Source organism: Peromyscus maniculatus, chromosome 10 (genome assembly GCF_049852395.1).
Source record: "Peromyscus maniculatus bairdii isolate BWxNUB_F1_BW_parent chromosome 10, HU_Pman_BW_mat_3.1, whole genome shotgun sequence".
NCBI lineage: Eukaryota > Metazoa > Chordata > Mammalia > Rodentia > Cricetidae > Peromyscus > Peromyscus maniculatus.
In genome coordinates this window covers 2,242,439-2,264,262 of record NC_134861.1, presented here as the reverse complement: position 1 = coordinate 2,264,262, position 21,824 = coordinate 2,242,439, and the positions used below count along the sequence as shown (strand labels likewise).

At 43.0% G+C, this 21,824-nt stretch overlaps 1 protein-coding gene across 7 annotated transcripts in view; it reads right to left on the bottom strand.

The window, feature by feature from the left end:
- The window catches only part of Kiaa0232 (KIAA0232 ortholog), a 68,063-nt gene extending 47,124 nt beyond the window's left edge, over positions 1-20,939 (bottom strand). For all 7 annotated transcript variants that reach the window (XM_076545692.1, XM_076545696.1, XM_076545693.1 and 4 more), the window contains exon 1: positions 20,785-20,939. The gene's annotated coding sequence lies outside the window, so the exon portion shown is untranslated. The remainder of the gene's footprint in view (positions 1-20,784) is intronic.
- Positions 20,940-21,824: the final 885 nt, after the last annotated feature.

Below are 21,824 nucleotides of genomic sequence, written 5' to 3'. Positions count from 1 at the left end.
TAGAGGTGGCTAATAGCCTAGATCAGAGGTTTTCAACCATTCTAAAGCTGTGACTCCCCAATCATAAAATTATTTCACTGCTACTTTATAACTGTAATTTTGCTACCATTATGAATCATAACATCTGATATGTGACCCCTGTGAAAGGGTCCTTTGACACTTCCCCCCTCTGCCCTGTCTCGGTAACCCCTGTGCTATCTGTAGGGCCAGGACATACCTGACTCCCCAAACTCCCACAACCAGGACTGGGGGTGGCTAATGGTCTAAATGACCTCTATAGTATCTGTATGACTGAAACCACATCAGATCCTTTTCTCCAAATTGTACTGTACTTAAATATGCCTACAATAACCTGTCCAGTGTCAGACTCTAGATGTTTGAAACAACACTGGCTACTGAGTCATGCTGAGTGGTATTTCCTTCTTGTCACATGCAGATAGTTACTCTGTCAGCTCTGATGGACACAGAGGCCCCCACAGCACAGGATGAATCCCTGTAAAGGATGATGAGTCAGTACCTGATCCTCAGCAGCAGCAAGCAGTACCTCCAGCCAGGCCAGGAAACTCACAAACTCAGCAAGTCTGGTCTTTGTATTTGGGAAGAATTAGACATGGTCTAAATACTGATCTGGTCCTGACTAACAAATCTTTTGCTGTTTGTTGTTTTTGTTTTTGTTTTTGTTTTTTGTTTTTTTGGGGGGGAGGGGTCATGTCTTGAAACGATCTCATGTAGATCAGGATGGCCTGGCCTTGAACTCATCTTCCAGTCTCCATCTCCTAACTGGGCACCAGCAACCATGTCCATCCCCGAACAAATCTTAACAGACCCCCAAAGAACCAAACTGCTTTCAGTTAACTTTACTGTGGTTTCAGAACAAAACAAGGATATTTATAGGAATTCAAAATCACCAGAACCTAAGAAGATAAAATTTACAATGTCTGACAACTATTCAAAATAGGAGACAAAAATGAGAGGAAAAAAATTCACTTACATATACTAAAAACTTACATGTACGTGCACACACACAAATACACACACACCTATGTATTTGAATAATTAAATTTCAAAATTGATAGAAATTAAATGAGCAAGACATTCAAGCAACTCCAAGCATATAAAACATGAAGAGAATGACTCAGCACAATAAAATACATCTGTAACCAACAGAAACATCCTAAAGCAACCAGAGTAAAACAGAAACATTAAGTGTGCAAAGAGGTACATAGCATCCTGTTCTGGTAGGAAACAATGTAAGTGAGCAGGTAATGGGGCAAGACTTAAAACACCAAAGCACCCATCAACCTAGTACTCCGTACTTACAGAGCTATCTTTCACAGCCAAGGTGAAATAGACTTTTTCAGACATGTGAAAACGGAAGGAACTTATTCCCAATAAACCTGCCCTACAGGAAATATGAAAAGTCCTTTAGGCAGAAGTAAAATTATTCCAGCCAAAATGTGAATCCACTTAAAGAAACAACAGCCACAAATGCCAACTACATCTGTCTCATTAAATATCATTAGGGCCAACAAGATGGCTAAGTAGGTAAAGGCACTTGCCATCCAAGCCAGGAGATCTAAATTCCATCCCTGAAACCCACATGGTAAATGAAGAGAATTGACTCCTACAAGTTGTCTCTAACCTCCACATGCATTGTGGCACACATGCATATATGTACACTCACACACAAACAAACATGTAATAAACTTTTAGATATTTTTTAACACCTAAAAATTAAGTATCTTGCTGAGCATGGTGGCACACGCCTTTAGTCCCAACACTCAGGAGGGAGAGGCAGGTGGATCTCTGTGAGTTCATAGCCAGCCTGGGCTGTTACACAGAGAAACCCTGTCTTGAAAAGTTCTCCTGTTTGCATGACAAACACTCACCTCCGAGCCCACAGTATCTTTATGGCATGCTAATACAGACAACTGAACTGTTCCTAGACTCTCTCATGTTCCAGTGTAGCCACTCATGGAGCAGCAAGGAGGAGACAGCTTTGAGACCCTGGCTACTGTGACGGTCAGTACACTTGCTTTGGGAGATGCCTACTAGCACCAGAGTATTTCTTCTTGCTCCTTTACCTTATATACTTTTTGTAAGTTTTAAAAAAGAGTTTCTTAACTAAGAACACACAATGGGAGCACCTGAAAGCTTAGCATATCATTATATCACATATTAAACACAGCATGCAAATGTTTTGCCTCCTTCCCAGCAGCACCATCATACCATACAGCTCTAGAGTGCCACTGCACTACCCAGGTTAAAATAGTTTCTTGGGCTGAGTATGGTAGACTATATTAGAAATGTAGTGTCCTGGAGGCTAGGTAGGAGAATCTAGAGTTTGAGGCCAGCCGGACTGAGACAGTCAAAAACAACAAAAAGGTCGGTCAGTCTGTCATACTAAGCCACACTTCAAGGCCCAAATACTACATCCATCTGATGATTACTGTGAGAATATGGGACATTCACACTGCCTAGAAGTTTTACTGGACACTGACTTTGACTCACTCCTGCAAATCACAATGCTGAACTAATAAAGACGTGTTACTTTTTCAACAGTTTACAAGCCCCTCTTCCATGAAGACAACAGAAATCATGCTTCACAGGACTAAACTCCAACAGGTCAAATTACACTACAGCTCAGTGTATTTGTGGATGGTTCAATGACAATGTCAGACTGTATAGGACAGCAAGAACAAATGAAGCTCACTGACAATGTAAAGAAGTCAGATGACCAGGGTAATCAACCAGGAAAAAGGGTTCAATTAAAATAGGTACAGAATAGCCTGGACTGAGTCTACCAGGTCAACCCCGGTCCTCGGGGGAGACCTTGATCTGGAGGAGGTGGGAATGGGGGGTGGGCTGGGGGGAGGGGTGGGCGAGAGGGGGAGAACAGGGGAATCTGTGGCTATTATGTTGAACTGAATGGTGTTGTAAAATAATAATAATAATAATAATAATAATAAAAAGAAAAAAAATAGGTACAAAATAGGCCATTGTGGTGGTGCACGCCTTTAATCCCAGCACTTGGGAGGCAAAGGCAGGAGGATTTCTGTGAGTTCAAGGCCAGCTTGGTCTACAGATTGAGTTTAGGATAGGCTCCAAAGCTACACAGAGAAACCCTGTCATAAAAAGAAAGAAAGAAAGAAAGAAAGAAAGAAAGAAAGGAAGGAAGGAAGGAAGGAAGGAAGGAAGGAAGGAAGGAAGGAAGGAAGGAAGGAAGGAAGGAAGAAAGAAAGAGGTACACATGGTGCAGAGGCACAACCCCTAATGCCACATGTTCATCTAGCTTTGGCAAGGATACACAAGGCCATCATCATTAAGTGTGATCCACCTGGGACACAGGTAACAAAATAGTCACCACCCGGAACCCAACTAATCCAGGGACTGAAAAAATCAAGTTCTGTGCCAAAGTATGCCCTGATGCTCTGAAAGCTGCTTCTTGGATGAGAGCTACCTATCATCATTCGTCAGTTAAATCATAGTTAGTCAAAGTGGCCTCACTTTAACAAGAACAGGCATCACCAGCCACAAGGACTTCGAGGGACAAAATAAGAGGATATTAGTAGAAAACATTTAACATTGTTAAAAAGTAGCACTCTAGGAGTTACAGAGATGGCTCAGAGGTTAAGAGCACTGGCTGCTCTTCTAGAGGACCCAGGACTCAATTCCCAGCACCCACATAGCAGTTTACAACTGCCTGTAACTCGACTTCCAGGAGATCCTACACCCTCACACAGACATACACCAGTCAATGCTCATAAAATAAAAATAATAAATTATTTTTAAAATTAGCACTCTAGTTAGATAGGGGAAGTTTAGTAGCACAAATGAATTAAAACTGTAAAAGAGAAGTGATTCATAAAAGAGAAAAGATAATTATTCTTAGAAAGGTTTCAAACAGTATAAATACTGTTGAAATGCTACTGCCACCAGCAGTGGGAATCTAGCCTCCTGCCTCCATTACTCCTCCAGACCATCATCTCTGCCAGCACACAGGCAATTATCATCTTTAGCACACTGAGCCTATGACATCCTTTCAGACTACTTCGGGCTTCTGGTGTAGGTTTCATCACAAATAAGACTGCAAGGCTTTCAGCAGAAACTGTGACACACTCCATGTCCTACTTAGCAGAATGCTTACACCTTAGCAGGTGATCAAAACTGTGTTGAACTAGTGATTTCCTAAATCCAAATACGGAGAATAAACTCTGAAAAGAGAAGTTTAGGAAATAACAACATAGCAGCATTGTGGAGAAAACCCTTCTGGTTACACTGTCAGTTTTACTAGTATGAGTTTAGGACTGTCATCCAGGATTCTAACTCACCGTTTACCACCCCACATGTATCACAGGTCCACTGCCAGGTCCCGTGCTAATACTGGCAACACAAAGACAACAGCCCAAGGTTTTTCCCCTCAGCATTTTCCAAACTCTTCCAGGAGGCTTAGGTTTCACTTCTGGGTATGCCAACTTCCACTTTCCAGTGAATCACACAGCCACTCTCTTCCATCTCATAGGATATTTCTGCAGTACATGGTCCAGTCTAACTGTGTTTTAACTGGTCCTTCCTCACTAAAAAGAGCATGCTGTTTGTTAACACATGCTCAAAGGTTTTTATTACTTGCAATTTTATTCCCATAATTATTTAACTTGGGTATCTATGGGACTTTCAAACAAAGAATAGATAGATGAATGAATGGATGGAGAGATGGCTCAGTAGGTAAAGGCACTTGCCACCAAGCCTTATGATGACCTGAGTTCAATCCCCAGGCCCTACATAGTAGAGGGAGGGAGCTGACTCTCTCAAGTTGTCCTCTCACCTCCACATGCATGCCTATACAAACATATACACATATATAAATAAATATACTTTTGAAATATAAATACATGGAAATGGAGAAGGGAGAAGGAAAAGAAACAGAAGAGAACAAAGGTAAGGATATCTGAAATCCTAAGAGTCTGGCTTTCAGAAACTACTTTTTTTGGATCTGGAAATTCTATAGAGTGTCTGCCCAGCAAGCATGAAGTGCACAACATGAAGCAGTTACACACTTATAAGCAAGCCTTCCTTGCTACCCCCAACCCCAGCATACTCTTTGCCTAGCAAACATCAAGTGTGCCCATGTATAAAACAGTTACACACTTGTAAATACACCTTGCACACAATTTGAAGCAGATACTTCTCATTCTCTTTAGGAGGGGCCCAGCCTCCAAAGCCTATGTATAATCAAAAGAAGAACCATGAAGAATCTACAACCCAAACTAAAACTAGCACTGAAAACAGCAAAGAAGGGCTAACTGCTGATCCTGTCAACTTGCTTCCTGTATGTATCTGAAAAAATTAAACAGAAATGGACAGTTCTCTAGACCTAGTTTTCTGCCCTATTCTAGCAATGTGTCAAGTCTTAGAAAATGAATAAAGCTTATTTTTAAGATAATATAATTAAAAAAAACTAGTTTAGAACCACATTCTTTTTATGCCAACAGGAAGAGCATAAAGATTAAGCAGCTCCATCTTTACTAGTCAAGTAGCAGAAGCAAACTGATGATCTATACTAGGAAGCACAGCCTCCCCACTGGCAATTAAAATTCTTTTCATATCACAGGACTATTCTTAGATTACTACCTGATACTAACTTAGTAACTACCTTTATAAAATGGAAGTGCTCAGCCCTAGATGGGGTAGTTCTATCAGGTTTCTCCTCCCTCAAGGCATGGGGAATATCATAAGAGGGAATGGGAAGACTGTAAGAGCTAGATGAGAAGTGCTGTGGTAGGACACGGACACAGCACACATGAACTCACTGTAGCTATAGAAGAACACGCCACTACGGTCAGTCAGCACTCCATCAAGCAGCACTAATTGGATTCAATGGGGATACAAAACTAAATAAAAGGAGAAGAAGGGAAGGGGAATGGACTGTCTTAGGAGGTGTCTGGGAAGAGTAGAAAGGGGAGTTGAGGTGGATATAATCAAAACACATTGTATATAAGTATGAACTCGTCAAAAATAAATAAAAGGATTACTTTTGTTTTGTTTTGAGATAGTGTTTCACTATGTAGGCCTAGTTGGCCTGGAACTCACCATGTAGACCAGGCTAGCCTCAAACTCAGAGATCCGCCTGGCTCTGCCCCCGCAAGAACCAAGTTTTTATAGGAGTCAAGCACAGCTGAAAATAGTACCATGGACAGATAGGGCATATGTGTGAGGAGCCAATAAAGGGGAGTTTCCCATCCAATCTGGGCCAATTCTCTATCACCCCTCAACTGTCAAACACGCCCAGATGTGAAAGCTTTGATGGGTGTCTACTAATGTTCCTGGTTTGAAAAGCCATGTACAGAAGAAAACCTTGTGCACCTTCTCACTTTACAATAACTAGTGTAGATGTTCAGTTCACTTAGATGTCATAGGTGCAGAGTACTTCAGCGGGGCTACAAAATGAGTTTATATACTTAAAAAAAAAATGCTCCTTTTCCCTAGCAGGGGCAAACTTCATATTCAACAGTTTACAAAATTAAAAACTTGGGCTGGAGAGATGGCTCAGAGGTTAAGAGCACTGGCTGTTATTCCAGAGGTCATGAGTTCAATTCCCAGCAACCACATGGTGGCTCACAACCATCCATAATGAGATCTGGTGCCCTCTTCTGACATGCAGGTGTATATGCAGACAGAACACTGTATACATAATAAATAAATAAATCTTTAAAAAAAAAAAAAAAACTTAAGAGATGTGGACCAAAGGGAAGGGGAAAGGTATACACAACCGAAACAGACAACTGTGCCCATGCAGACAATCAAAGGCAGCAAACAAAAATCCCAAGAAAAAAACAAAGTTCAGTGAGATGGAACCCTAAAAGATCTGTTGAAAAAATACTGAATGAAAAACAAATTAGGGCAGGTGAGATGGCTCAGCAAGTAAAGATGTTTGCTGAAGCCTGGCTACCTAAGTTATATATATATATTTATATAAAACCATATAAAGGTGGAAGGAGAGAACTCCACAAAACTGTCCTCTGACCCTCACACACACACACACACACACACACACACACACACACACCCCAAGGCACATGCATCCACACATATACACATTACACATAATAATAATAAATAATAATAATAAAATTGTCTTTAATTTTAAAACATGAAATTGATGAAAATTATTGAAAAATAAACAACTAAAATTTATAAAATTAAAACTTGAATTAGGAGAGATTAGAACTTCACTCTAAAATATGCATTTAAAAATTTCTAATCTGTGAATAACAACACATGCCTTTAATCCCAGCACTCAGGAGGCAGAGACAGGTGGATCTTTGTGAGTTCAAGGCCAGCCTTGGTCTACAGAGTGAGTTCTGAGCCAGCCAGAGCTATATAGCGAGACATTGTCTCAAAACATTTTTTTTTCCTAAGCAAGTTTACCTAGAACAAACAAAAGGTTTTCAGAATGTCTGTTACTGCAAAACATGATGAAACCTGTGGAGAGAATTGGCATGTAGGTGCAAGACTGCACCTTTCAGACCTGAGCAGAAAAGGACAACTGTCCAGTACATTGACAATGAAGGAGCAGGGCAGGAAGAAGAACCCACCAGACAGACCTACCACCAGTCTGCTGGCTGGAAGTGAGGGAACTGGAGAGCTAACTTCTTGCAATTGGGGTAACTAGCCAAGCAGTTCTTGCCATGCAAATGAAGGCAAAATTTTGATTGGCCAGTGTTGAAAGCTGTCATTCAAATTAATTCATTTGGTTGTTCCTGGTGATCAAAGGTACCACAATTTTTTTCTCAGGACACTTTCTGGACCAGTCTTGTATTATGGAAATTGCTCCTTAGGGACCTGTTATCTTTCTGCTTTCTCAGACATGAATATTTCTCCACAAAACTTACCCTGTCAAAGCTGAAAAACATTTTATCATGTAAAATATTAGCTCATAGCATGCATATAATTTTTGAATATGAAACTGTGGCTTGTCAAAGTGTCTAAGTATAAAACTTCTATGGCTGTGAACTGTAAAATGTATTAAACCTACATACATGCAGGCAAAAACACTCATTCACATAAAATAAAATAAGATAAAATAAAATAAAATAAAATAAAAAATAGCTTTATGCACTGGAGAGATGACTTAGTAGTTAAGAGAACTTGCTGGTCTTCCAGGGGACTCAGTTCAGTTCTCAGTACCAACATGAGGCAGCTCACAGCCCCCTGTAATCCCAGCTCATAGGCTGGGCACTGGCACATGTGTGACAGGCACACATTATGCACACACTCAAATAAAATAGCAAATCTTTTATTTAAAGAAAAAAAGAGTAAGCTTTCTAACAGCTATTAATACCCAAGACTACATTATGGCAAGCTACGCTGCAGTGGAAGCCTCGGAAAGGTGGAGCTAGCTACCAGTCCTCTCCACCATAAGGAAATGTACCCATCACTCTCATCAATGAGACTACCTACCTTAACCATGAACCTCCAAACACAGTGAGCCAAATAAATCTCTTTTCTTTGCAAACAAGCCACCTCAATACTTCATTAAAGCAATGAAAAAACTGACTAATACACACACAATATCCTTTAACAAAATGAACTTCAACTTTAATCTTATCCTAACATTCCTTCAGAATCCTAGCAAAAGAATGCAACAAAAACATAAAGACAGGTGTAGTTGCATATCTGTCACTGCAGCAACTTGGGAGGATGAGGCAAGAAAAACTCAAGTCTGGGGTTATAAATGAAGAAACAAACACACACACACACACACACACACACACACACACACACACACACACACACAAACACCAAAAGCTGTAGTCAGACTCAATTTTGAAATAGTGATGCATTGGCAATTACTCCAAAGCCAAAGGTGCTTTGGAAAAATACAGTTGAATTAGAAATAGACTCCAGGATAGCCGGGCGGTGGTGGCGCACGCCTTTAATCCCAGCACTCGGGAGGCAGAGCCAGGCGGATCTCTGTGAGTTCGAGGCCAACCTGGGCTATCAAGTGAGTTCCAGGAAAGGCGCAAAGCTACACAGAGAAACCCTGTCTCGAAAAACCAAAAACAAACAAACAAAAAAAAAAAAAAAAAAAAGAAATAGACTCCAGGATGAAAGGAAAACAAATCCCTTCCTACTCATTTAAACACCTCTGTCCCAATTACAAAGGACTAACACACACACACACACACACACACAGAGGGGGGGGGATCTGAAAGTATACTGTGACATAGTTCTTTTCACTCATTTACCCTCATGTGTTTTACATACACAGAACCAACTGACTCATGTTAAATATTTACTTGGCCACACCCCCATACTCAACACCACCACCACCCCACCCCACCCCACCCCCACCCCCCACCCCCCGCCGCCACATCCCACGTTCTTAGAACTCATTCATTCACTACTCAGGCTAGAAACATGCACACACAGAGAAGATTCTCAAGCATTCTGTATTCACTGCCCCAATGCCTTTATTTGTAACAGACACTAGCAATACAGCAAGTTCATCTGCTGAGACAATACTATCATTCCCAAATCACTGGAGCAGATTTTAAGAGATTAGCAATACACAAGTTCCAATGATTAAGGAAAGAGATAAACATAAAATAACCAATACAAGAAACTACCACTAATAGGCTACTCCAGGGAAGGAGATCCATGTAATATCAGAACCAACAGGTAAGTACTTTTGAAAATTTAATCAGTAAAGCACACAAACTTAAATAGCATCATCAACATTTAAAGTGTCAACATTCAAACACAATTCCTCACCTATCTGCTCCCACTACAAAGGAGGCTGGGATGCTGATAAGACAAAAGAGACAGAATGGTATGGACAAAGCTTAGCAACAGGGGAAAAATTTGGAGGTTTCAATAGCTACCCCAAATACATTTTGAAAGATTAAAGTGAAAAACAGCAGGTAATGTCTAACAATTCTAATTTTCCACTAACCTACTTAAGCCATATACAAAAACATGTTACCTACAGACAAACTTCTTCATTTTCAAGATAGTTTAAGATTCCATATTAAATCTGTGCAAAAGCCCACTCCAGCTCATCCCTAAGCAAATAAAGAAATGCAGGTATAGATGAAGAGATAAATTCTACTTTATATACATGTGTTAGAATTAAATCTGTGAGCACTGTCATAATAAAGTAGTGCAAGCAAAGCCAGGCAGTGGTGGTGCACACCTTTAATCCAAGCACTCAGGAGGCAGAGGCAGGTGGATCTCTGTGAGTTCAAGGCCAGCCTGGTCTATATGTTGAGGGCCAGAACAACATACAGAGACCCTGTCTCAAAAAAAAAAAAAAAAGTATAAACAATCAATCAATTCACTTAATACTATGATTCGAATCTGGAATATCCCCTTTAGACTCTTATTTTAATTGCTTGGCTCCCAGGTGGTGGCATAATTTTGGGAGGCTTTGGAAATTTTGGCAAGTGGGACCTAGTTGGAGGACTAGGTCATAGGGGAAGGAGACCTAGCTCCTTGAGGGTATATTATCCGTAACCATCCTATCTCACCATGGGCTTCGTCATCCACCATGATGTGAACAGCCTTTGCCACATGCTTCCATTGACACTTCCCAGCCATGGCTTCCTGACCTGAAAAACTGAACCATAAGCCAAAATCACCTTTTTCTCCTGTAATCTGTCTCTGTTGGGCATTTGGTCACAATCAATGAAAAGTGGATACAGAAAAATGATACCAAAAGAAGGGTTTACTGAGACTAAATATGTCCAAGTAGCCTCTGGAAATGATTTGTGGGAAAATTTTAAAAAGAATTCATAGAAATGGGATAGAGAAGCTACAGAATGCTAAAAGACCATCATATATGATTCTGGTGGGGCCCAGGGACTTCTGTGGAAGGCTGAGTTTAAAACAAATTGACTAGAAGTTGAAGAAATGGCTCAGTGGTTAAAAAGCACTGGTTGTTCTTCCAGAGGTCTCTAGTTCAATTCCTAGCACCCACAGGGCAGCTCACAAATGCCTGTAACCCCAGTTCCAGGGGATCAAACACCTATTTCTGGCTTACCTTGGGTACTGTTCACACCTGATACACAAACATACATGCAAGAAAAAAAAAAAACCAAAACTCATACACATAATATAAAAATAAAGGTTACAAAAGCCAAAAAAAAAAAAAAAAAAAAAAAAAAAAAAAAAAAGCTAATAGGCTAATTACTGTGGCAGAGGAGCATCTGGGCTACGGTACTGTTGTTGCTGGAGACTTCTAGCCAGGTTTACAGTGACAACTCACAGCAAACAGAGAATTTAACAAATGTGAATTCTGCACAGAATAGGATTGGAGGCTGAAGACAAAAAGTGTGTGGTTATTAGAGACTGGACGCCAAGAGGGCTGCCATTGGATACTGGGAAACTGGCCAAACTCACCTATGACAGGTTGCAGGGGAATACAATTATAAATTCCTATAAAAGATCTTCCTTTGATGGGAGCTGCCTAGGGGAATGTTTTCCCATGTCCAGCCATCTAAGCACTCAAAACCCTGCTACAGCTGTGCTCTAAATAAGCCTGGTTACTGACTGAACTGGAGGCAAGCTATATGATGGATACTAGTTTTGCAGGTATGTAGCAGGAATCTTAAAAGTTCTTATTAATAAAATCAAACCCGAGGCGAGTTATTGGGGTCCATGCTGGTAGATCAGAGAGACAGAACAAGCCACAGCTAACCTCACCTGGTCAACTTCTCAGCTGGTCTTGTTTCCTCAGACTGGAAGCTTCTGTGTCCTCATCCCAATGGCTCTCAGCTGAACTGCTGCTGGAAAGCCTGAAGCTTAACCAGCCACATGCTTAACCAGCCAAATGCTTAACCAGCCAAATGCTTAACCAGCCAAATGCTGCTAGTTTCTGGTCCTCACGCCTTATATATTTTTCTGCTTTCTACCACTACTCTCTGGGATTAAAGGCTGGCTTTCTGGGATTAAAGGCGTGTGTCACCATGCTTGGCTGTTTCCAATGTGGCCTTGAACTCACAGAGATCCAGAGGGATTTCTGTCTCTGGAATGCTAGGATTAAAGGTGTGTGCTATCACTGCCTAACTAGTGGCTTTTCTGTTCTCTGACCCCAGATAAGTTTATTAAGGTACACACAATATTTTGAGGAACACAATACCACCACACAGGTATGCATAATGCTTACAGTTACAGATATATAGAGGCTTCTACCCAGATTTGTTAGGAAGGCCAAGCAATTTGGAGCAAGATCAGATTCCTTGTGAGATCATGCATAAAACTTGTGAAGGGGGGCGCGCTAAGTCATAACAGACACCAAGATATTGGAGATGCCAGGAGCATAGAACATCTGCTAAAGAAAGATACCAAATGGAACCAGTAGAGAGATCATGTGGAGTAGGATGGCAAGGCCAAAGGGACAGAACTATCCAGGTCACTGAAGCTCACCACCTGCCCTGGGAGCTACAGGACCTACTGTTTGCCAACCTGGGTTTCAACTTTGCTTTGGTCCACCCTTCCTTGCTACTCCATCTCCTCCCTTTAGAATGGTAATGTTTGTATGTCATTGCACACAAAAGTCTGTGACTTCATTTTGACTTTATAAGGTGTTAAGTACTTTTCTCACTGTTGTGACAAAGTCTCTGACAGAAGCATCTTAAGGAGGACTTGCAGCAACTCACAGCAGGGACAGCATATCACATATTGTCTGCAGACAGGAAACTGAGAGATGAATGATGGTGCTCAGCTTGCTTCCATTTTATCCAGCCCCAGACCTCAACCAGTGGGACAGCACCACCCACATTCAGAATGGGTCTTTCCTCCTAAGTTAAACTTCTATGAAAACATTCTCACAGATATGTCCAGACATTTTTTCCTAAGCAATTCTAAATCTAGTCAAGCTGACAATGGAAATTAACCATCACAAATGGAATGGACGACAGCTAAGAGACTACTTTGAATCTTATAGACTTCTTTTTGTAAGTTTTTTATTTTTTGAAATTACAGTATAATTATACCATTTCTCCCTTGCCCTTTCCTCCCTCCAAACCTTCCCAGGCACTCCCTTGTTGTCTCTCAAATTCAGTCTTTTTTTGTCTTTAATTGTTTATATATGTGTAACATATGTTATATTTATATATACATATATACAAATATATATATATATATATAAACAAATACATGTATATTTTTTCCTAAATATATAAATACAACCTGTTCAATCCATATAATGTTACCTGTGTGTCTATGGTCCCAGGGCTGACCATTTGGCACCAGACTTTGAACAATGTCAAAACTGTTAAGAAGTTGAATTTGAATTAAATGCATTATGCATAAGAGATGGCCATGAGCCTTGGAACATCAAAAGCCAAATGTAAGAATCTGAATAGGAAATATTCCCCACTGGCTCAAGTTCTGAATGTTTGGTCCCTAACTACTTGAGGACTAGACACTTCAGGAGGTAGAACTAGCTGAAGGAAGAAGGTCACCTGGGGAGGAATGACTGGGATTACATTATCCCTGCCCATTTCCTGTCTCTCTTTCTGCTTGCTGGTTTGCTGTGATATGAACAGCCTCTACCATATGCCCCTGCCACCATGAAGTGAAGTGTTCCCACATGCTGTCCCCAGATGGACTAAAATCCTATGAAACCATGAGCCCAAAATCACTGAAGTTGTTTCCATCAGGTACCATGGCAACAGTAACACCAAAGTAACTAAGGCGCCAAGCTCTAGTGTTTTCTACACCTGTTCAAATGAGCTAAAAGCTGCACTTACTGACACATCTGCTATATACTGGGCCCTGCATTGAGTCACAAAATTCTCCTCAAAAGCTACTTTGACCTAAGTCCTTTCCTTCTGAAATCAGTGATTCTGAGTTAATTCAGTCAAACATTGAATGAGTACTGTGCAAAAAGATTATACTGCACACTAGAAGGAATCATCAAATAAGAGTCCCTTCTCTTTCCTCAAGAAATTAAAAATCCAGGAGATGCCTCCATGCAGAACCAAAGTAAAAAAGCACACAAAACCCTAAAATGTCATAAGTAAACATCAACAACAAAACAACTTGAGGGACTAGACTAGAGAGATGGTTCAGCAGTTAAGAGCACTTACTGCTCTTGTAGAGGACCCAGGTTTACTCTCCAGCACACACACTGAACAGCTTGCAACTGCCTCTACCTCCAGTTCCAGGGAATTTGGCCTCCACAGACACCTGCACACATGAGGTGCATGCACACCCAAATGTGCACATAAAATAAATTATAATAATAGTTAAATGGAAAAAAACTCAGGTATCAGGCAAACACTGTATGAGAGAATAAAGAGTTAATTCTGAAAATCAGGTTACAGAAGTACAAAGAATATGCCAGCAAAGTCTTCAAGATTTCAAGCATGATGGGTGGAAAGAACAAACACAAGAACTGGACAATCATGAGGTAGCCAGCAATTTTGTGCCAAGATAAAAGGTGCTGTGGCTTGAATCTGAAATGTTCCCCACAGGCACACGTGCTCAACACTTGGTCTTCCGAAGGTTAGTGGCACTTTACTGGGAAACGCTGGAAATCTTAAGAGGCAAGGTTTAGCTGAAGGAATAGGACACTTTGATAGAACTTAAGGACACCTTATCTGTCCATCTCTTGTCGCCCATCTCCTCTCTGCTTCTCTTCCTCTCTCTTCCTGGCTGTCAGGAGGTGAGGAACTTTGCTCCCCCAGTCCTTCCACCATGAGGGTACTGAACCACAAACCAACACAAACCTTTCCCCCACCTAAGTTGTGCATGTCAGATATTTTGTCACGATGATCAAAGTCGAACACAGAAACCTGGTCCCAGAGAATTGAGGTCATTGCTGACTGCTGCTGATGTGCATTGGAAGCCTTTAACCTAGTCTTACAGGAGGAATATGAAAAACTTTAGAAAAACAAACCAAAGCCAAGAAAGCCATCAGCAGAGTTTAATGGACAATTTTGGTAGGAGCTCAGAAGACCAGAAGGCACTAGGAATGTGAACAATAAAGACAGGTTTCAGATGGAAGCAAAGACTGCTGGAAACTAGACTAGAGACTGTACATGCTACAATATAACAACAACATGTCTAAACTTTATCCATTTCCCAAAACTCCAAACAGTGACAGGCTGAGTTTACAAGTAACCCATTAGAAATTCCAAAGTAGCTGGGCATTTCGGCTGTGGATGAGTTTTGCTAACAGCTCCTAAAATTTATAGTAAGAAAAAAACAAAACAGATTGAAAAGCTTGCAACATGGTCAGAGAAGCAGCCACGGTAAAACTGAAGCCAAAGAAGTGTGACTACTGAAGAAATTAGGACTATCATAAGAGAGCCAGGGATAAGAACCAAGGCAAAGGGTGTCTTCAGGGCATCTCAGAAAGTGGCCAGGCCCCCACATCACAGGTTCAAGGGTAGAAAAACATAAAACAATTTGGAATAATTCCCCCTTGAAAAGAGAGAACTTTAAGAACACCAAGACTAAACAAGGCCAAGGCTACCTGGGAAGCTTTTTCCCCACAATTTGTTTTACTGTGTTTGACCACCCAGGACTCTTGAGGCTGCTGTAACTATGGGAGCCTGGCTACTACTGCAGCTGGCAGCAAATCTTGGCACTACTAAGTGATGCTGGGTTAGCAGGCAAGCAAAGTACACTTAAGGACCATAGAGGCTTCCACCCAGATTTCAAAGAAAAGTCTAAGAGGTCAGGAAATGTGTGATAAGATTAGGGTCCCTGCACTATGACAGCCCAAAGATGGCATTGAGTGGAGCCAACCCAAGAGAGGTCATATGGGCTACATGCAAACAGCAAAGCCAAAGGGCAGGGCTGTCCAAGCCCACTGGAGCTCACAACACACTTTAGATGACAGCCATGTAGCAACAAGATTTAAAGTTTGCCCTGTTGGGTTATGATCTGGCTTTGGTCCAATCCTCACTGGCTATTCTGTTATGCTTTTTATAATGGAAATGTTTACTCTGTGCCCTTATGTATGTAATTTTATTTTTTATTTTACTGGGACTCATAGCTAAGAGACTGCCTCAAGTCTCAGAAGAGACTTTGGACTTGGGACTTTTGAACAATGTTGAAATATAACACACTGGGGACTCCTGAGATAGAGTAAATACATTTTGCATTATGAGGTGCCCATGAACCTTTGGGGACTCGGGTGGAATGTTACGGATCTGAAGTGTGCCCCTCAGTCTCATTTGAACATTTGGTCTCCAGCTGAGGGCACTATTTTCGAAGGTGCCGAAAACATTACAAGGTAAGACTTAGCAGAAATAAGTAGATCACTGGAAACAGGTCCTTGGGGTATCTGTCTTTGGCCCCATCTGTCTGTCTTTCACTGCTTCCTGACTTCTATCCGGTTGAGATCTTCCAGCCATCATGCCCTGCATGATAAGACTGAAAGCTCAGAAACAATGAGCTAAAATAGTTTCCCTCCCAGAGGTTTTTATACCAGGTGTTCTGGGAGCTGCCTAACCTATGCGATAACAAGAAGACATACAATTTCAGATCTAATTAAAAGAATAAGTACAGGTGGCAATGCTTTTAGAGTGTAGTCTTAACCCTTTCAACACTGCCTCTTAGCCAAGGGAAGAAAATGTACATTCTTCTCTAAGGACCAGTGATAGTTCGGAAGGTGGGGTAGGGGGACCAGGGAGGAAAGAGATCAAGGAAGATTGATTTTAAAAAATGCATAGACTCTCCCCAAAAAATGCTGAGCTGTGGTGGTGCACGCCTTGGAGGCAGAGACAAGTGGATCTCTGAGTTCAAGGTCAGCCTGGTCTACAGAGCAAGTTCCAGGAGAAAACAAAAAACGCAGAGGGGCAGGGGATGTAATTTAGTTGGCAGAATATTTGTCTAGAATGCATGATGCTCTGGGTTTAATCCCAAGTGCGCGCTCGAACACACACACACACACACACACACACACAGGCCCGCCCACACACACACACATACACACACACACACACACACACACAAACACTCAGGAAAAAAGGAGGGGAACAGGAACAAATGCAGACCTGGTAAAAATTTGGTACCTGGGGCTAAGGAAATGGTTCAGCAGTAAAGAATATTTACTGCTCTTTGAGAGGACTGGAGTTCAGTTTTCAGCTCCCAAGTAAGGTAGACCATAACTGCCTGTACCTCTGGCTCCAGAGAAATCCAACACAGTCTTCTGGCCTCCCAGGAAAGCATATGCACACACATACATATAAATAAAAATAAATCTTTCTTTTAAAAAGCTGGTCATCAAAAAAGCCCCCAGGGCCAGCAAGATGGCTTAGTGGATAAAGGCATTTGTCAAGCAAGCGTAGAAACCTGAGTTCAGCCAGGCAGTGGTGGCGCATGCCTTTAATCCCAGCACTCGGGAGCAGAGGCAGGCGGATCTCTGTGAGTTCGAGGCCAGTCTGGTCTACAGAGCGAGATCCAGGAAAAGGCACAAAGCGACACAGAGAAACCCTATCTCAAAAAACCAAAAAAAGAAAAGAAACCTGAGTTCAATTCCAAGAACCCAGCTCACTACAAAGCAAAAGACATGGGATGATACTTCTTCATCCACAGAAAGACTGAAGGTTAAGAGATTCCATGGTGACCCAGGAAGCAACAGAGGAGCCAGAATGTAACTTGAGTCTTTCCAATCCGGTACTAATGGGTTAATGAGTAAGTCTTCTTGAAAGCAATAATATTTTCTATTAAACCCCCCCACCCCACGCGCACAAAAAAAAAAAAAAAAATTAAGAAAAATCATGTCATCTACCAAGAGAAGAGTTACCCTTCATACAGGGAAATGTTTTCAGCTTGGACTCTGGTTCCCCTACCCACAACATGGGGCAGAATACAGTCACTTTGCAGATTCTGAGCGTTGAGAAACAGATGGCAAAACTGACTTTTTCACTCAGGACACAATTATGTGAGAAGCCAAAAACAACTGCACAGAAATCTTTTAAAGAGTAACTACCCTCGACACAGTATAACTGCATTTCTAACACTTTAATTGGTGTTAATGTTTTATTAAAATTACTTATAATATTAATATGCTCAAAACTGGCAAACTTTTATTTAGTAAACACTGGCACATTTCCATATGTTTAAAGGCCCCAGCAAGATGTTAGGAGGAGCATGATAGCCAGAATTTAATGTCTTCTGGCCTCCAAGGGAAGGAAGCATATGCACACACATGGGCAATAATGGAAGGAAAACTAGAAGACAAGGCCTACAGCAAGGAAGAATTAATTCTGAAGGACTTCTAAAGGCTCCAAAGAGGATATAGTATCTTTTAAGAACTTTTAAAAGCCAGAGAAAGTGTAAGTTGTGGGCACTCAGATCAGAAGAGAGTTATACATCAAGAAAGTCTGACACTGGCATGTTCAGAGCAGCAGCAGTTTTAGCAAGATAATGTAGAAGGGGGTTGGCCAGGACGCCAGGGGCTGAACAGCAATGGGCCACCAACCACTCTGTTGGTGTGTATAACTGCATTCAAAGCCCCAAATCACAGGTACTTACTTAGAAGCTTGCAGGGCCAGAGGCTGACATGCGTTTGGGAAAGAGAATCCGGGAAGCCAGGCAAAGTAGAGAGGAAGCAATAGCGGCCTAAAGACAAGTGACTGCTTTCAGCCAGCAGGGGAATCTGAGGACTTAGAAATATCAGCATTTTAAGAGCTTGAGTGTGGATGAAATTACTTCACATCATTCCTCTCTGGTTATCTATCCTGCAAGACAGGTATCAGCATTCTTCCCATTTCACAGATGACAAAACTGGCTCAGAGGCCATTAACTGCTCCGAGTCAAGCTCCGAGTCAAATGACATAAAATCAGGGGCAAAGCTTGGGCTCAGTACATTTCCACACAATGAGGAATAACAAGTTCTCTGCTCTTAAAGAGCCCTGGGATAAAATCAGGAACAGAGGGAAGATACATGACCACCAGGGACAAGTTAAAAACCTTTTTAGTTTCTTAAATGTTCCTAATTTGTGTATCAAATAAACTGATCATCCTTTAACCAGACTTGCCTTGTGTTGCCATGTTAAAGCCTTATGTTCAAAGAACAATACATGTATCTCCATGACACTCAATAAGAGCAAAACTCTCCTCTTGACATTTCACTGGCTAAGGTGGCACGTAAGTGAAAATAGGCTCATGAAAAACCCTGTTACACTCCAATTGAAGCCCCATTTTATGTGAGGTTCTGAGAATTTAATCCTGAGCTTCACCTGGGCTACCTCCCCAGCCCTAACTACTTTTTAAATGATTAAACATGTGTGACTGGCTCAGCCAGGAAAGTGCTTGCCACACAAGCTCAAGGTCTCAAGTTCGGACCTCCAGGTACTATACGGTGCATGCTTTGTAATCCCAGAGCTGAGCAGCCCCAGATGGGAGGATCCTTGAAGTTACTAGCCACCCAATCCAGCCCAACTGGTGTGCTCAGGGTTCAGTGAGAGACCCTGTCTGTGGAGCTGAAGGTTGGTGACACATGACTTTAATCCCAGCATTTCCGAGGCAGAGGCAGGCAGATCTCTAGATTTCTTGTCTCAAAATATAAGGTGTAGAGCAACTGAAGACACTTGATATTGATCCCTTGCCTCCACAAGTACACACACACACACACACACACATATGCACCCAAACACATGACTATATACACACATGAATATATATATAACTACAACTAATTATTTGGATAAAAGAAGATCATGGGGAACTATGATAAAAGTACATTATATATAAATATGCATGAACTTGTGAAAGAATAAAAATTTAAAGTTCATTATTTGACAAGAACAGCAATTGAATCCAGAATAACAAGTATTAATTACAAGGAGCCTCCATGGGTATTTCAAAGGCACAGTTCCAGAATGGTTTTTTGTCATAAAGATCCTGAGACCTAGTTAAGAATGGTTCAGCCCAAAATATCTGCGGGCGAATATTTGACCTTCAGAATGCAGAGTGACAGATTTTTTTTTCCCTCCCTTTAAATCTGAAGTCTCTAAAACCGACACGGTGTCGTCCAACGGGTCCTATACGGATAGCATAAATCCTGCGTGGGGTTTTCGGTGTACAGTCTTTCCCATGGCATCACCTGTTCTCCAAACTGCTCGTCCCCAGCTCCTCAGCAATCCTCTCCCACCGTTTCTTTGGCAAAGCCAAGACTCAGAAATGCAAAATGCATTGTCAGTTACTTGGGCAACGAGGCAATGTCTGCGATGCAGGTGATGAGAACCAAGAACCCCATTTAAGTAAATGACTCGAGTCGCATGTCCCCCCTCCCCAGCTTATCTCCATCCCACTTTTTCTTGGTTGAACCTTTAAGGTTTGTCTAGGGAAGGGCAAACACTGAGGGGAGGGGCTGCCAGGTTCGGGGGTCTGCTCCCTAGAGCTCATCCTGCCTGGCCTCTACGCAGTGCTCTCAGTCAGCCTGATTCTGGGCCGGCGGGAGACGCCGGGAGCTCCGCGGACGCCGGCCGGAAGCCGGGCCGCGAGGGTCCGGGCGGCGGCGCGCTCAGGCCGGCGACTCGGGGGGGGGACGACTGTCATTTCTGCCCTCGGCCGTCACCTTCGCCGACCCCGCGCCATAGGCCCGCGCGCCCGCCACTCACCGCGCCGCGCCCGCCCCCGGCCGCCGAAGGACAAAGCTGAGGGCGCGGGGCGAGGCTCGGCCGCTGTCCCTCAGGCCGGGCCGCCTCAGCCCGTCGCGGCCCATTGTGCGCACTCATCGCACGCCGCCCGCGGGGTCCCCGGGCCCGGCGCCTCTCCAGCTAGTCACCCGCCACGGCCCCCCTCCCGGCCCCAGCCTACCTGCCAAGACTGCCGGGCGGGAGCCTCTCCTTGCGCTCCGAGGGCTGCAGGCGGCTGCCGAGCGCCGGGTGGCCCTGGCCTGCGCCTTACGTAAAGCGGCAGCGGCGGCGGCGGCGGCGGCAGCGGCGGCGGCGGCGGCCCCAGCGCCAGGCGGCGGAGGGCGGGAGGCGGCGCGCGGCAGCGGCTCCGCTGCGTTACCTGGCAACGGCCTCAGCGCCCCGCCAGTCAGCGCCGCGTTCCATATCCTTCCGCCCAGGCGCCGGGATTACATCAGCGCGCTGGGGCGCCGCCCTCGTGCCGTGGGTGGGGGGAAGCAGGAGGCACAGAGGGCACGAGGCTGACCTGGGGACCTGAGACTTTGAAGCTTTACCAGGTTTTGAAAGCCGGCGCCTGGGTCGATGACTCCCGCGGGGGCTCTCAGACCAGGCTTAGCAGGGAGCCCCCACTTACGCGCTACCCTTTAGCGCGCTTCACCTGTCCACGCCCCCTCCTCACCGCGTCCTGGAATGGCTGGAGTGGGTGGCTTAACATAAAGACTTCAATTTAAAAAAGTGACATGGCTTTTTCATGTTATTATTAAGTAGGCAAAAAATAAAAGGCCTTCTGGAAGATTCGGAAGTGGGAGCCAAAAATGTGCACTAACCTTTTAGTCAAAGTCTCTTCCCTCCTACTCACCTTCCCTAAATGTGACTCCTAGGCTCTTCTAGAAAAGCAGATATAGATGTCAGAGGTACCAGGGAGGAAAGCCTGGGATGTGACTTCTGTACAAAGGAAAGACCGGGTCCAGAAGAGCAGTGACCTGCGCAGTCATGTGTTCATTGAACTTACTGAGCATCCCTAGGCACAAGTCCCTGCTCTTGGGTTCAGAGCCTGAGACCCAAAGTTCCCATACTCAGCTCATAGCTTGTGGGTGGAGCAGAGAACTGGAACTACTTTTCTGCTAAGGTAGGCTGGACTCTGTATGTAAACCGGGGACAGGAACCTAAAAGAACCCTGCTTTCATAGAATCCACGCTGTTTCTGCAAACACCTTTTCACTCT